The 12,525-nt window shown below is 39.8% G+C and overlaps 1 protein-coding gene across 1 annotated transcript in view; it reads left to right on the forward strand.

Annotated features, from left to right (window-relative positions):
- The window catches only part of Su(Tpl) (Suppressor of Triplolethal), a 160,161-nt gene that overhangs the window by 123,252 nt on the left and 24,384 nt on the right, over positions 1-12,525 (forward strand). The gene's annotated exons all lie outside the window — the stretch shown is intronic.

Below are 12,525 nucleotides of genomic sequence, written 5' to 3' on the forward strand. Positions count from 1 at the left end.
AACTACAGGTTACTTGCCCGTCTGAAAGTAGTCTGGTGACAGGATTGATATTTTAGATACTCCATGCAGGCTTTTGCGTTTTGTATTTACATTAAAGCAGCATTCCTCTTTTTATTAATTATCCTTGGCCGCTGTTTTGTTCAGTCTCGATGTCTGTCAAGTGGTACTGATTGAACTTTATGAGATGCATCGTCATCACGCCGCGTCTGAAGTGCGTTTTACTTCAGATCTGCTTAAACATTTCCATCGTTAATGTAGTGCGTAGTTGGGTGAACAAGGAAAGTTTATTATTAGTGGTAGGTTTAATACCATTAGTGGAACTGGTTTGTAAGACTGGTTGAATATTAGGTCTGGCCCTATGCGACTAGGTTTATCGTGTCTAATCGCGTGTTACCTTCAAGTAAGTAACATGTAAAGGCAGATAATAAGCAAATTGAAACTTGTAAGTAAACATTTCATACTGTTCTCGCGGCAGGGAGGATGTCAGATTTCGTTCTTCAGGTGACGCCGTGTTAACTTGTGGGCAGACACCGACATTTCTGAGAAGCAAAGTCCACGCGGCGTTACTATCAAGTGAATCGCCGACATTTCATATTGGTATTGCTGGTGTTTGTATGTAACTAGAACAAGCATTCCTCTTTGAAAAGAAACTGTAAAAATTTGGAAACTCTCGACTTCGTAGATTTAGGATTAGTTCGAATTTGTATTAGATTTAGGTTAAGAAGTATTCCTTAGATAGTTTATATAGGGCTAGTAGGACGTCTTTTACTCTTGCACTTAATGCAGTTATAGTGTAAAAATTTAAATCTGAATACATAGTTTGTTATTACAGTTACAGCCATTTCGTTTATAAGCCTACAGAGGGAAGTAATTATGTCAGAATATCGCTACATAAATTTAGAGCGCTTAAGAATTTCAAAAGTAATTTCTTTCGCAGATAAGAAGTAGAGATAATCTTTCGATGATGGCTTAAATAATTTGATTTTATAACACTATTTATATTTTCTATGTTTGATGGAAGAGTACTGAGTAAAATGATTAAGGCTGTGCATCTGTCTGGTGTTATATTTTGTATCGTCAGAAATTGTTTGGAGCTTTTCTTTTTGTCCACAACGATTGGCGTTATTGTCAGTCTACGCGACTTTTAAAATAAATTCAAGGTACTCGTTTTACGGGTATGCCTGTATGTGTGCGATTTTTAATGTGCAGTGTTCCATTCATCTACATCCTACGATATAATTAATCGATACCGTTGACTAATTATTTGTTTCAGTATAAATGCGTTAAAATTAATGAACGAAATACGTGTTACTTTTTTGTTACCTGATCTTTACGTGTAATTGTGAGTTTTATATATATATATATATATATATATATATATATATATATATATAATTTTTTTCTATAAATAGTCTTTGCGTGGTACTGCGAGAATACGAACTGTGCTTAGTAGATGTCAGTCGTATGTCTTGAGTATAACGTGGTGTATAAAAATTCTTACGATTAAAACATAGGGTATCATTAGGTTAGAAAGTGACTTATGAGCTCTTTTGTGCGATAGATCTAATCGTATTTAAAAGGCGGTAAAGCAGTTAGACAGTATTTTAATAGACAGATTAACAAAACAACTAGGAAAAGTTAAGGCTGATGATGATGACGGCATCAGTACCTTTAATAAAGCATGAGTTGTGCCAACAGAATCGTAACCGTTAATGGGATTCGCTTTTGCGAGGGCCCAGAACATTTTTTCTTTAAATAAACACGATGTAAAGTATAGAAGACCATTCAGTTTAACTAGCAGAATTGGAGCATAGCTGATGAAAAGCTGATAGTTGCTCTGTTGGGAAGTTCCGCCGTTTATTATGGAACCTGGAAGTTATTGGCGTGTTCTGCAGACCGCCACTGGACATTTTCCCGAACCAAATTAATCACCTTCAGCGCCCTTTTTAAGAGCAATTTTAGTACCAAATAACCTGGTCATTGACTCTGACAGAAATGTACGCATTTACCATTTTACCCATGCGTGCTACGTGCCCGCCTGTATCACTCTCCTTGATTTCATTGTCCTATTAATACGGTATATTATGAAGTGCTTTACGCAGTGTCTCCATCTTGTTCTTACTGTCTCTTGTGTCCACGTATTCTGAACGTGTTGTTAAGTTCCCTCAGTCCACTTTCGTCGAGTGTGAAAAATCAAATTGTGTGCCCATACAGAGTAACTGGTAAAGGTATGGTTTGTATACGTTAAACTTCTGGTTTTTTGGTTGGAGATCGGAAGATCCGAAGATCGCGTCTGAGTGGTTAGCATCCCCAGCTTCGTATTCGGGAGATCACTGTTCTAATAGTGGCCAAGAGACAGGTTATACTGACAGCCCCTCCAGGCAAATGGCAGGGCAGCACAACCATTAAAAGTTATCATTTCCAATTCTTTGTTCCTTGATCATCCGATTTCAGCAACTGTAAGACTACATAAACAAGATTGGTGATAAATATGGGTTATCGACATACACTTGCACAAAAAACAAATTATTCATTCTACATCATCACTGCCGTGCCATTAAGATTGTTTTACTCGTGGTAATTAAATATCCAACTGCTCTTGACTGTTTGACCCTTATACGAGGATCACCCAAAAAGTTGTACCCACTTTTTTATGTTGGCCAAAATTTATAGAAAATAGATGGAAATTTGGTGTAGGAACAGCCACATCCTTTGTTTACAAGCACTGTTTTTCTACGTAGTGTCCGTGTTTTTCTTCAGTTTTCCGCCACCTGGTAACAAGGGCCCGTATTCCTTGTTGGTAAATGTCCCCTGGGTTCTGTCGGTGTCACATCTTCACCTCATCGATAACCTCTTCATCCTCCCTGAACTTTGTCCAAGAATGGCATTCTTCGTTGGACCTATGGGGCCAAATCCAGGCAGTGTGGTAGATAGGGCAACACAGTCCAACGCGGTTTCCCAATGGCTTCTGTTGTTCGCAAACTTGTGTGCGGTCTTGCGTTATCGTGCAAGAGGACATCTTGCATTTCCCACTATGGTCGAAGTCGCTTCATGCGCATTTGGAGTCCCTTCAGGGTAGTGACGTACGCCTCGGAATTGATTGTTTTTGCTTTCTCCAGAATGTCGACCTAAATCACCCCCTTTCCTTTCCAAAAGACTTGCCATCACACTCCGCTGCATGGTTCATCATCCACGTTGGTGTGCCCTCTTTCTGACGATCTCAAACGTTTCGATTAGCGTCCAACATTGCAGTCTCCATTCACACTTTATGAATATTCCCCATTTTTTCCCACTAGTTGTTATAAACTCTGTAACGCACTTCACTATCAGACGCCATTTTAAAAATATATTACACCTGTTCCATCTGGTGGAATTCGATGCAACTTCGTTATCCAAGGCGAGGAATTTCAAAATGTGTATTCACCAAATTTCTGCTCTTTCTGGTGCTTTTTGGCCGAGATAAAAATGTGGGGCAGAACTTTGAGTCGCCCTCGTAAGACACGAGGACAAACGGTGTTTACACTTTTACACAGTAACAAATAAAATTATTTGTCTTATTCGCGTTTATGCTAACATCCTCCTGTTTTGCCTGTGTCAGCAAGGACATAGGCTGGTCTGTTTTCGAGGATGACAAGAGTCTGACAAATAATCTGTTATTGTCTTTGCGTTCCAGATACAGTCATGTTCTGAAAATCTTGGTGGCATAGCAGAATTATTAACAGGTACAAATGCAGGACCAGTTTATTCTGCCAGAGACGTAGGCCTGATTTGCATCTTCTAGTGCCATGAGCTGCATAGGGACTGTAAGCTCTTTGCATTGCACAAAGAGAAGACGACATGGAAGCTGATAAAGTCAAGCCTTCAGCGTTGATTTCCAACTTAAAGAAGGCAGTTTTGACTCCAGTTCCATGCTTCCCGGTAGGCCTACTAAACAATTTTTGTTTCCGCGTCCACCGAACACAACACACGTAAAAAATGCGCGTTTGAGAACCAGATCATCGGGGTTGAGGGGGTGGCTTTTGAAGTCATCGGAGCAAGCTGGTTGTTTTGTGGGGTGTCAAGTTTTACAGTAACTTACTCTGCTGTTATCTTCATCCTTAGGAAAGGCAGACAGACACTTGCCTCAAGTTGTTTGGTCTGCCATTTGAGATCATCTGATATAACGCGAGGTTGTGAAACGACCACTTGTGTGGACACAAAATGTATGCAGGTCACAGTCGTTCAATATGTATGAGACTTCTCCGTTGTCATGTTTTTTATACCTAGATTTCAGTATTCCACAAGTAGTTATAGCTGAGATGCTGTTAACACAACTTTAATGTTCGTTACGGCACGTGAAATAACGCACGCCCACCAATCACAAGCAGTAATAATAAATGGAGCAAAGATTGGAATTTACATTCAAATAACTTCAGTTGAATCATTTTACAGTAGAATCCCGCTTCTTATAGCCGGCCTTTTTTCCTCATTACAAGATTTACGGAGTGGATTTTGTTTAATGGATTATAACGTTAGGTTATCTCTATAAGATATAAAGACGGGCGGAGCGTTCATGTTGACCTTGTTAGCTAGGCGAACGGTTTTGAAAACGAAAAATAAAAAGTATATTATCTTGCGTCCGTGGTTCATTGATACGCCATACACTGGAAAACACGTCTTTCTCTTTCCTTCATTCATAGTTATTTTGAACATCATATAACTTAAGCAGTTGTTAAAGCTTCGTTAAATAAGTTAACATGCAGCAATATCTTGCCAAGTTCAGTCGCACTATATTCGGGGGTGGTGGCGTAGTCTCGCAAGAAATTGTGTGTCTCAGCGTCGTGTAGTCTGACAGACATTAACCGACGTTTCGTCACCCTGATGAATGCAGTAAGCTCCTTTGAGACGTCGATCTGTATCTATCAGACTGCAAGGTGCTGCATTACAGAAAACAGACATCTTCATTTATATTTATTCGTTGTTAAGTTAAAATTCTTTAATTTTTGAACAGCCAGCCTTTTTGCGTAAGAGTGATTCATGTGCGGAACTGAGGCTGCCGCAAATGTTGGGTAGTATGTGGCAATGGCGTGGGGTAGGATCCGGCTTTATTTGTACAATGTACTTTGTGTTTCTTTGAAACTAATATCCAGAAAACGTCTAAATCATCTAAACGAAGATGGCGTGATTTTTATTTGAAGTGATAACACATTCCAGTGTACTGTGAACGTCAGTTGTCGGAGCAAAATAATGCAACCGAGAAAATGTAGGGATTTTTATTTGTGCGATTAACTAACGGTTACTGACCATGTGTTTGTAGATGAAACCAGTTTAGCTGTGGTTCTGAGCAGACGTCGAAAACTCCGCGGTTTAACTGCGATGGAAAGGGTTTCTTAGGGCTGCTCTCTAATTTTTTCCCTCTGTAAACTTCAACCACCTTCTCAACAGAAGAGCTCTTTTTAGGGTCCCGAATAATAATAAAAGTTTCGGATGTACGTCATCCGCAGGGGCTCCTATTAACCTCGGTAAGCTTTTGAGTTCACATGAATTGTTATACTACTTTCTTGCTGTTCTCTAAACTTCCGTATTAAGTAACTAAAGCGTCAGTGTTTGCATACTAAACACCTTTTGTGATAGGTTTTATTTTTTGTTTGTGTTATACTTAATTATTCACTGGTCCGAAGTTCTTTGTTGCAAGTGACTATCTTCTGGGATGTTGCATCGTGTAGGCTCGTAGCAGATTACGGACATTTCAGGGATGTTTGCTGCCTCCTTTATCAGGGCCTGATGATCTGATAATGTGTAACACTAAGTCACACCATTGAATTTTTTTTACATGTGGTAAAGGAAGTTTAGACATTTTTTGGTGTGAGTTTTAATAATAACTGCACGCCCTTCAGATCGTCCTCTAATTTATGGACACCTGAAATTTATAAAATAGTCTTGATGACTTTTAATTTTCGTTTAAACCAGGTGGACGCTGGTTAATCTGCCCCCCCCCCCCCCCCGATAATCGGAAGTCTCCTGTGGTAAAGTATTTTGGATCCATTAAATAGTCACCATTTCACTTAGGGGCACTGTAAAATCATTATTTTCATGACATGCGATTCTTAGTTAAGACTAAATCATTATCAGTTATGGTTGATAACTTCGGAAGTAATATCACATAGACTTGAATTTTCTTCAGACTGTCTTAATTTTATTGTTCAAATTATATCTCCGATAAGGTTTATTTTATCAACTTGCATCTTCCAGGTAACTAAATAAATAATCATGAGCGGTGTTATGGAAGAAAACATTTTAAAAATTGTTCTGGCCTACCGGAAACTTTATAAAAACAGTAGACGTATCTAATAATCCTCTACTCTATGCAAATAAATATGGCATTTGCATAATACAGCAGGGTTTAATGTTCCACACACACACATCATATGAGACCTGTAGCAGTAACGCAAGCTTTTTACGCTGTTACAAGTGCGACACTGACTTCATACATCTAATGTCGTACCACGTGTGAAATAATTTCGTATAACAATATCAATAAGTTTAAATTCAAACAATTGTTATGGAATTATTATCTTGTTCAGGATGTGAACCAGACACTGGATCTTGTAAATAATCAAAATCACCTTCGGGTTCCATAAAATGATGGGAGTTTCTTGACCAAATGAGCTTCTCGATAAGGGCCCTGCTGTTTGGAGGTAATTACTTAATATTAGCTCAGTCAGTATAGTGACTAGCTACGGGCTGGACGGCCGGGGTTCGATCCCCGACGGGGGCAGAGGATTTTTCCTCTAGCCTCTGCGTCCAGACCAGCTCTGGGGCCCACCCAGCCTCCTCTACAATGGGTACCGGGGGTAAAGCCGGCAGGGGCGTGATGCTGACCACTAACCCCATCTAGTGCCGAGGTCAAGAAAGAGAGGAGCTATACCTTCTCTCACTCCAAGCGCCTTTATGGCACGTAGCGGGACAAACTTTACTTTATATTTGTGTAAAGTAAGTTGTCCCTCTATACGCCATATAGGCGCTTCGGGGTTGGGGAAAGGAGGTATAGCTCCTACTTGTATTGTACAAAACGGTTGAGAGTAGGATTTGTGAAATAAAACTGTGAATCGGTACTCATACAAAGCATTAAAACTAGAAAGGTTCTTTGTGGCATTTGCATTAATTTCACAGAAAGTACTTTGAACACTAATGTAAACGCGCCTCCTTATTTATTATGATCGCGGGGAAGTTAGCAAATCTTCAAGCCTGAGTTTAAATTATTCCTTACTTAGGCCATGACTAAATTTGAAGAGTCTTTTATATATAGACACACGCTTTATGGAGACTGTTGCTATGTTACAACATCAAGGTGTTTGCCGAAGGTGTTAGGTTGACGTAAATAGTTGAAAGCATTTGGAATTCGGTCAAGGTCATTCGGAATGTAATTCAGTCAGATGCGCTAGTTGGTGAATATTCTTCATCCGTTTCGTCTGTGTACCGAAGAATTTGTTTTTCAAATGGGCCTTGCTTCACAGCCTTCTTTATTCTTTTCCTCAGCTTCTGAGTTTATTGCATGGAGTCATTTTCGGTACAGTTGTGTTTTAAAATTAACGACGCGAACCTCTAGTGTCTGTAATCAGCACAGTGTGTTTATACAAACATTTCGAATTGTTCTTAGATTCAGTTTCTGTTCTCTCATATAAAGTCTTTGGTTAGAGTCTTCGCCCACACGGCACTTCGGTGTGATAACAACACATGAGAATATCACAGGGTTTGCTGGTGATCCAGTTGCAGTATTTGGATAGCGTGTTCCTTCGAATATGGATTTTATACGCGTTACTATGGTTTGGCCACCAACGTCACCAGGCTCGTCACGTAAATCTCAAAGGGAACGAAGTAGAAGGTGCACATATGTAACTTTGTACAGAAATCGGCCTACTTATAATAAGGGCGGGGGCAACAATTTACTGACCAATCCTGTGTGTTCGTCTTTATTGCGTCATGTTGCGCCGAGGTCACAACCCAAGTTGTGACGTCGGCTGTGTTTTGTAAGAGATACTGGTTCAAGGTTAAGAAGATATCTTGATATTTGGAAGTCAGATACATTTCTTTTGTATATATAATCCGGCATGTATGTATGATTTCCTGCTTTACTGATAGAGATTTATGTACACCAAAGAACAGAAAATGTTGAAGCCGGAGATTGCAGTACACTGTATGTAGGATGAGGAGAAAGGAATCATAAATTTTTTAATTCCTCAGTTGAAATATTTCATCACATTTCAACATACGATTTGACACTGGGTTTCGCCCCTGCAGTTTTCATAGCCGTTAATCAGCTAAAAAAATTTAACGTGGTTTGCAGCAACCGTAGTCCAGAACTAGTCACGGTTCCCGGCAGTCCTGTTTTACCTACAGGTGTCTCGGACACATTTTGCAGTGGGTGTTAGCAAACACGATCTCTGTTCCAGTTGGAACAGTGGTCTGTCCATTGAAAATAATTTTCGCTTTGCCTGACTCTTCAGAGAGGTTGCCAAACACAATATCATATTTGTGCAAAAGTGTGATGCTCTGTGAGTGGAGGATGGGGGAGGGGGCTGTGTGGTTGGCGTGTCGCTCTTTCACATTGAGATTCTGCAGACGAAAATAGTGTGGATAACTTTTAATCCCTATGATTTAAAAAAGGACCTGTCGTGGCTTATTTTAAGATATTCATTACCGAACTGCAAGATTGAGGAAAGAACCGAAACGTCGATATATCTTTTTTTTAAAAAAGGTCCGCTGTCGCTTTTACTCAGTCCCTTCTTTTAGATTATTTTTAATTCGCAGTCCATCTCAGAAACAATTTATGCGTTGTGATAGATTGACACGCATCGTCTGCATATTGCTCGTGTATCTTAATACAGTGTTAACAATTTTGCTTCCAGTTGTATGGTGACGTTAATGATCATATATTCGAGATCTTCGTAATCTAAATCTCATAAATAACTTATTCCATGGAACAAAGTCTTCCGTGAGGTTCTAATAGTCTCTCAGTATATTTCCATGTTTACAAGAGCTGGCCCCCTGGTCTCTGGTCTCTGCTCTGAGCCATTTTAATCCAGTCTGTACCCTGTTTCTTTAAGATCCATTTTAATGTAATCTTCCAATCTGCGTCTGCATCTTTCCACTTTCCTTTTTTCCCGATTATTTTTTTTATGTATTTCGCGGGTTCCCTTGCTTGCTACCTGTCCTATCCATCTCAATCTCCGTCATTTCATAATCCTGATGCTTTTCGTTGAAGAGGGTAAACTTGTAAGTTCTTCGTTGTGTATTTGCGTCTGTTCTCCGGGTACTTCCTACTTCATATAACCTCCTCAGAACTTTGTAATCGTAACTCCGTATAATCTAATTAGCAATTCCGCATACCGTATTTTATAGTAGTCATATGAGACATGTTTCTTTTATACTCTAAATTGTGTCAGGTACCATACGGGCGTGGAAATTAAACGTCGTCTCCGGACATGTCAAAATTACGACGACGACGACGACAACAACAATAATATGTAGGATGGAGGCAGCAAGGACCTCTTAAACGTCGGTTAACTTCTACCAGACTACACGGCGCAAAAACCCAGAAGACTGCAGTCTTCAACAACAGTAATAATAATTATTATAATAATTACATTAATATAGATGTATAACTTCAGCGAAATCCGAAGGATGAGAGATACAGCAGAAAAGCACCAGACCCTGAAATGTTTTGCAGAATACTTTCGTCTCCTTGGTGCTGCTGTAGTCAGTGTGCCAGTGTCGTTGGCCCACCGTCGCCTATATTTGGATTGCGACGCCTACGTCAAGCAGAGCTGTTTCGTGCGGTTTTCTTCCGCGTCCATTACTAGAGTTTTGTCCGAATACTTGTAGGTCTATCATCCGATATGTCGGTATCCACCCAGCGCTTTCATCGTACTTAGGAAGGTATGTTGCTCTTGAGCACAGAGGCTCAGTGGGACTACTTTACTTACCGCGACGTTTTGTAGCATTAATATTTATTTATTTAATGACTACGTGTTTGTTATCCCGTTGACAAAATTTATGAACAGCATTGTTGCCGTAGTGTCTCGTGCCGTAGCCGAGTGGTCTGAGGCATCATGCTTCGGACCGGTGAATGCGCGCTGGTTCGAGTCTCGGGGGAGAAGAAATTTTCTCATGAGATTTTCGACCGGTGTATGGGACCGGTGCCAACCCAGCATCGTGAGGAAATTGGGGAGCTACAATGGGTAGCGTAATCCGGTCAGGAAAGCTAGCAATGACTGGGGGTTCGTCGTGCTGACCACACGTCACCCTATATCTGGTTGGATGATCGTTCACCTCTGCTTAGGCATGTGAACGTGAGGCCAGCAGCCAGCTAGTCGGCTTTGGCTCTCAAAAGGGCGGATTATTATTGTTGTTGTTGTTGCCGTAGTGCTTCATATCATTCATTGCTCTCGTTGTCTTATCTAACGAGATTGAAAAGGCGCAATCCGTTCTTGATTACACGCCTCCCAGAGGGATTTATGCTTTTTTTGAATATATATAGGCCTTTATGAAAGTACATTGTGGCTGCTGAGTTAAAATAAGTCCGGTAGTGACTGTTCTTATACGAGAATTTCTACTAAAATAGCAAGTTAACATATATGTTGTTATTTGTAGACCTACTATATTATTAAGTGTAAACAGAGAATCCAACGGAATGAAATTGCTTAGTGTCGTCTGAATGTGGCTGCTGTCATGTCCCGTTTTGCATATGTTTTCGGAAGGGTATGCATACATTATTCTATCAGCATTAACTTTGTTGTATATACCCTCGATTGTTCGTGCCGTCACCATGTTTGTAATTGTAAAATTATATTTTAGACATATTGACATGCAAAATATTATACGTGTAACTCCAGTAATTCATTAGTCGTAGCAGTGAAAATATTCGCACGACCGCTGTGTTGTTTTGCATGTTATGGAATGTCAGCCCATAAGGTGGAAGCGATATATTTCTCCGAAACGTTGGTATGCAGACAGAATACTGCACGGCGAAACAGCCCATAAGACCATTTACATGCCTACACTTAAATTGTTGCGTGAATTTACTTTTCATACGTGTCGGTTATGTAATATGTACCGTGCAAGAAGCCAAGTCGGAACTTTGAGCTCAGATACGACCTAATTGTGCTACTTTAAGTGGTTTGTATTGAAATTGTTACGTAACGTAAAGTATAATTATTGTTAACTTGAATTTGAAACTGTTTTCGTTATGGAGTACTGTTAATGAAGTGTTTCGGAAATATTACAACTCATATTACCTGCAGTGTGTTTAGCAACAGTGGGTATACGTCTGCAACAAATGAACAGCAAAACCAATGTATTCACAACTGTAGTCAACATGTTTGGAAATTGTATGCTTCAAAGTGGGCTATAACATTTACACTTGTCTTATTTATCATAATCGCTAACCTCACAGGTTAGCATATACACTAAATTATTGATTTCTTGTTGTCTAATTGCCTTGCTAAAAATAGTTCATGACGACTTTGCATTAATTTTATAATTATTAACCATCGTTGTAGTTTCAATTGCTGCTAGAAGAGTCGGTGTCTCCTGGTAGGATTGTTGGCTGAAGAGCTCTTCCTGCTTTTCTTGGGTGCAAAAGCCCAGAACATGAGAGACTCTTGTATGTTCCAGTCATTGATAATTGTTTCAGAATAAATTCTTTTCAGCCGTAGGACTTTGTTTTCGGCTGTAGCCCGTAGGTATGGTGGGTTTGGGCTCTGTGCCAGGATTACATTTTGAGAAACTCTTGCTTGATGCACTCTGTCTTAATCTTAAGAACCACTCTTTTAAGAGACGAGCAGTTCATGTCGTAAGTCTGAGTTCAGGCCATTCACTTTAATGCTCTGTCTTTGTGTGTAGAGGTAATGTTATATTGAATACATCAAAAGACATGTTGTTCTTATGAAAAATGTTTGTCTTATTCTTCTGATATCTGTAAGTAGATCTCTAAAACAACATAGGGTGTTGGGAGAAATTACTAATTCGATTTTGATAATCTTGGTTCCATCCCATCGTGCACAAATATTCCAAAAAGCACCAAAAGATTACAGTTTTCCAACTAGGACTGTAAAAGTATCTGTTCGTTTGAAAGATTTTTATGAAAATGCGTCTTCTGGGTTGTTGCACCGTGTACAATAGTTTGGTGAAAGATGACTGGCATTTCAGAGGTTTTTCAGGGCTGTCGCTCAGATGATGGAGGCAGCGAGGGCCTCAGAATTGTTGGTAAACTTTTACCAGACTGCACGGCGCAACAACCCAGAAGACAGCAATCTAATGTTATAGTACTTGCAGCAAGCCAGATTTCATCTCGGGGGCGATAAACTTGTGTTGAACTTGTCACGATTAGTCCTTCGATTTCTGTAGATGTTATTCTCTGTTTATTGTAACATGCGTTACTTCGGTTTTCGGGAATGAGCCGCATCTAATTTTATACGTTTTTAAACATTTCGGCAAAGATCACATTCGACGCGGCTTATCCCCGAAAGTCGGAGTTGTACCTTG

This window comes from Zootermopsis nevadensis, unplaced genomic scaffold (genome assembly GCF_977971745.1).
Source record: "Zootermopsis nevadensis isolate Lab colony 2312 unplaced genomic scaffold, Znev_1.0 Znev_ptg000061l, whole genome shotgun sequence".
In the NCBI taxonomy this organism is placed as follows: Eukaryota; Metazoa; Arthropoda; class Insecta; order Blattodea; family Termopsidae; genus Zootermopsis; species Zootermopsis nevadensis.